This window comes from Zingiber officinale, chromosome 6A (assembly GCF_018446385.1).
Source record: "Zingiber officinale cultivar Zhangliang chromosome 6A, Zo_v1.1, whole genome shotgun sequence".
In the NCBI taxonomy this organism is placed as follows: Eukaryota; Viridiplantae; Streptophyta; class Magnoliopsida; order Zingiberales; family Zingiberaceae; genus Zingiber; species Zingiber officinale.
The window spans coordinates 68,612,543-68,617,876 of NC_055997.1; the positions used below are offsets into that span (position 1 = coordinate 68,612,543).

The following is a 5,334-nucleotide window of genomic DNA, read 5'->3' on the forward strand; positions in this document are numbered from 1 at the left end:
AATTGGAAATGTTTATATACCTTACACATTACCTCTGTAGTTATGAGCAGTACTGTAGCAAATTAGTACCATTTCTGACTTTCTATATCTAGCCTAGGATATGGTTTCAGGTATGAACATTTATTTTGGTTCTATTATAGTATCTGCCATTCTTCTTATGAGGATGTATACTGTTGACACTCTCTACTTACATGTTATGTTCATGCACTATCTCTTTCATTACCCGCTGAGTTCCAATACTCACCACCCCACAAAATGGTTTCCTTTCGCCAGGTAGCAGGTAGATGAGTCATGGATGCTTGGAGAGTCTCGGCTGCCGGTCCCACGTCACACTCGAGGATAGTTTCTTTTGGTTCTTGTCATTGTTTGGATGTATATTAGTTTTGCGTATTTTGGTTTTGAACAAGTTGATGTGTTTTTTTTAGAGTCGAGTCTGGTAGTTGTAGGTATTTTTGTTAGTGCCGTTGTTGATTTTACGTTCGTATTATTTTGTGTCTTCCGCTGTGCATGTTTCCAGCCGTGTGGGCTGTTGTTAACTGTGTGGTTGTTTTTATTCATTAATGTCCAGCCGGGTAGGCTGTGCATATTAATTGCGTGGTTATATTATTTCTATTGTGTATATATTCCAGCCGAGTGTGGCTGATGTATATTTTGTATTTAGTAATATTTCAGATTGTCACCCGTACAGGAGAGATGTTGTCGAAATTTCTTCGGGCAGGGACTCCTCTGGGGGCGTGACAATAGGACAATTGTGATGTCCGACTATTAAACTTGGGTGCGACTTAACTAAGTTGTCTCATTTAGATTGAGAGCTTAGAGGTATATCCCATAAGATGAAATTCAAATTGTACTAATCTTGGGCGATTAGCCAAAGCTAACTCAAGATGAGCTATAATATGAATTTCATAAGATAGGCAAATAAACAAATAGTATTGTTCATCTAGTTATATAAGAGTTGCATTTGATGCAATTGGTATATGATGCCTACCTACATTATATGAGTCTTGGACGATTAGCCAAAGCTAACTTAAGATGAGGTATAATATTGATCTTGTCCCACATGAATGTCATTGAGATTGGATTTGGAGCTAGTAGTGTGGGTAAAACCACAACCATGACTCGCTCCTACCAAGCTTTTATAATTCTGTGGGAGAATCATTTAATTAAAGACTTAATTAAATGATCGATATATGATACTAAGTTCTGCATTATGTTGTTGTAGATTACCATGTCGTCAAATACATCGAACACTCTCTCTCTGCAATCTGTCCTTGATAAGAACAAGCTCAATGGAGCTAACTTCCTGGACTGGTACAGAAACTTGAGAATAGTTCTCAAGCAAGAACGAAAACTGTCACTACAAGAAAAAAGCTAATAGACAACGTTTTTAAAGCGTTGTCTTTGTGCCTGAAAAAGCGTTGTTAAAGGCACTGTTGTTAAAAGTCTGCTCAACGACAACGCTTTTAAAGCGTTGTCGTTTGTAGCAAAGATAACGCTTTTGCAACGCTTTAAAAGTGTTGTCGGTTTATGCAAAGGCAACGTTTTGCAACGCTTTTAAAGCGTTGTTTTTGGTAGAAAAGACAACGCTTTTGCAACTCTTTAAAAGCGTAGTCATATTTTGCAAAGACAACACTATTATAATGCTTTAAAAGCGTTGTTGTTTTTTTACAAAGACAACACTTTTTGTAACGCTTTAAAAGCGTTGTCCTTTTAAAGAAAAAAATAAAAAAAATTATTTAAAAATCATTATTTTTATATTTACTAAACTATTATTTTTCTTTTACCATGTCTAGATTCGAATTTTACATATAATCAACTCAGCTAATGATTTCAAACTCATACCAAAATAATAGAAATATGACGTTGAAGTAATATTAGTATTTAATTACATGAGAAGCTAGTAAATATCAAAATTAACACTAATTCTGTTTCAAAGTAGATAGTGATATTCACATATAAAACAAAAGAGCATAAAAAATCTGTTTTGAATAGCTACAATATGTTTAGCCAACAATCTGTTTACTTCTAAGAAGTAGCTACTGAATACTGAATACTGAAGAAGTAGCCAACAATCTGCTTACTCAAAACAGTACAGTAGTTACTAAATCCAGACGCTTAGTATACTAATCAATTACTGAATCCAGACGCTCCTTAGTGTACTGATCTCGACTGTCCTGTATCCACCTACAAAAGTAGCAATAATATGTTTCAAGTCCATACATGAGCATTACTGATGGCTCTCAAAAGAAACAAAACAATCATTGGAGACGAATGAATGAATACTCACAACCAATATTAGATGAACAATCATTGGAGAACTAGTATTAGATGTAAAATTGCATAAACTTTTGAAATCCTATCAAGTTCTGAAAATAACTACTTTTTTTTTGCTTCAGATTCCACAATGGCTTCAATTATGACATCTGCACTTTTAAGATCTTCTAAACTTGATGTGTATCTCAAGTGGTTCAACAAATCAGTACCTACAAGCCATAACACAGATGCAACAAGTGCTGGAAAATGGAAGCCTATAAGCTCTCATTTGCAGCAGCAGAGTATCAAGCCATTAATGGTTGGGCAGCATGAAGGAGAGGGACTATCTAATGCATACGTGTTTAATAAGGCTGAGAAAACAGGGACAATGGCGGAGTCATTACAGATTAGTATGGAGAATAGTAGGTTTCTCAATTTTTGCACTGTAGTTCAGATGTGTAGTTTCAGAAATCAGATTACTGTCCTGGCAAATTATGAAGCAACAGATGTTTTCAACAACCAGTGAAATAGGGACTGATGAGACCATTTATAGCAGCAAATTGGAGGGAAGACCTTCAATGGTACATACAAATTCTCGAACACCATTCCAAGGAGTATGAAAGAACCCCCTTTTTTTTTAAATTCTGATTTCTACATCTGATACTCTACAATATCTAATAACTGAAGCTGCCTTGAGTTTTCATAATCAGCAACCATCAACTGACTTGACTTGCCTTGCTGTTTTTTTGGGAAAATCATGAGAGGATTAAAAAAGACTAGCAACCATCGTTCATGAAATTTTCTTCAATTATGTTCAAAGGGAACGAGTGATTTCGCTACACAAGGCTAAATGGAGGTACCAAAAAGGTGAACAACCCATATAAGAAACTTTTGAACATAAATGGAGGTACTCAGAGAATACCCACTGGTATTGATCAACATTAGAGTTGTGAAGGTTACAACATTGCTATGGTGACTTCATAGCAAACAATAAAAAGTTGCATAAAGAACCAAACACCAAATTTTACCATCAAACATTAGTAAAAGTTGTAGACATTTCAAATCAAAATAAACGAGTTCAAAATGTGAAACCTTGCTAGAGAATCAACTATAATATGATAAACTGTGGTTTGTAGTACTCAGTATAACATCCATTTCTCAGTTTTTGTCTTATGTTGCATCTGTGTTTTTTATTTCATATTTACATGAAATATATATCTTGTAATACAAGCAAATATCTTGAAGTTCAATAATACAGATCTATAGTAAGCTTCTACGCCTACAACCAATGAAGTTCTATAAGAACTTCTTATGAGACATCAGTTGAGGTTTGTGCAGTTTACATTCCTTTCTAATTTATTTGTATGGAGTCATTAGAAAAGCCAAAATGAAGGGTAGAAACACAATATAGCCCGAAATTCATATTTCTGGTACTTATGCAAACAAACATATATAGAGCAGACTTTTTATTTCCCAAATTGTGTGCACAAATGATTTCATTTGTAACGATCAAACCATCAATTAGTCCACTTACTAGATTCTCCATAATTTAACAGAATGAAGTGTTTACATTTTTAATACTGCCACGATATAGAATAGACATATATATCGTAGCTAAGAACATATGCATTATATCCCTTCATGTATACCATATTATTATTGTTGACGTGACAATATGATTCATCTAAACTCTCCAGGTTATTGAAATAACAAAAGAATTGAGCAAGTGGACTATCATATGGCTACAACTGATATAAAAAATTTAGTAAACAATTGTCAAAATTAGAAGCTCAGGGAGCACATCTCAGTATTTCTCCATTCTAAAATGCATTCAGTTTATATAATTCAGTTAATGACCAAGAAGACTCTTTATCACAGATTAAACTGAGAATAACAAACAAGGGTAGATTGCATCTCATAGCTGAAAATGGATTCTAAAGAAGCAAAATGTTGCTTCTTGCTAAAGATAATGAACTTAATTACATAAACCTTAGCTAAAACAAGGTAATGAACTTACATAAACTTGAATGCACCTATTCATAAATATGATCTTGTATACATTCTGCCAACTCTGATCACACCTCATCAATTTCTTCTTGAGAATACTCTGCTTGTGTGAACTGTGAACATTAATAAGGAAAAAAAAATCAACATTGACTTTGCATATTTTAAATAGTGTATTTCAAATAATTTGAGACATAAGCAAGTAAACCTTACTATAGATCGTAGTGAATCTCTTTCGATAATTTCAACTTCTTCAACAATTTGTCTCATAAATCGCATCACATAGTAACCACATTGTTTGGCATCTTGTTGTCGAGGAGCCTATGGAAATTAGAGACATATTATTAATGATAAACATACACATTAAAATATATGTTAAATGTAATTACATATACCTTTACTATTACCCACATAGCCTTTTTTCTACCTTTCCTTCCCTTGTTTGAATTAAACAATCTTAAGGCCCTTCATACGTTAATGATTCTTTTATATATGAGTTTTGTATTAACATAAATGCTTAATAAAAAAGAAATATGAACTACATTTCCACTATATATTTCCAATCCTCATCATGAATGCGGTGCCTTAGAGAATCCAACAAATAAATAACTTCATTATAAGGGCCAATAACAGTGAGAATCCAATGGAAACTATTCAACAAACACATAATTAGTGCATATAATTCAATAAATTATCAAAAAACAACAATTGAAAGTGATGTTTTAATTCTTACTTACCCGATATTACATGGCACCAATACAAGTTGATCTACAGATGCACCACTTAGCCTGCCTGCCAAATGACTTGCCCTTTGGTTTAGCCTTTCAAGCTTACCTTTTTTATCATGTGCACTGGTTGCCATATATGGGATTTTATGTGGATTCACAAATCTGAATTTCTCTTTTTTGTTATCTTTCAACAGTTTTTTATAAAGATGCCTGCCATTGCAAACATAATAAAACGAAGAGGTAGATTGAAAAATGAAAGTTATTCATAAAATGGATGATTATCATAGATTACAGTAAACATGTTAAAATTATATTTAAATTGCTAAATCTAAACACTTACCATATGTAG

At 33.3% G+C, this 5,334-nt stretch overlaps 1 long non-coding RNA gene across 1 annotated transcript; it reads right to left on the bottom strand.

Annotated features, from left to right (window-relative positions):
- Nucleotides 1-4,336: 4,336 nt before the first annotated feature.
- Nucleotides 4,337-4,872, bottom strand: LOC121994035. The gene is made up of 3 exons (XR_006115552.1): nucleotides 4,653-4,872; nucleotides 4,471-4,578; nucleotides 4,337-4,373 (listed from the first exon to the last, which is right to left on the bottom strand). It is a non-coding gene; the product is annotated as an uncharacterized LOC121994035 (long non-coding RNA).
- Between the last annotated feature and the right edge of the window lie 462 nt (nucleotides 4,873-5,334).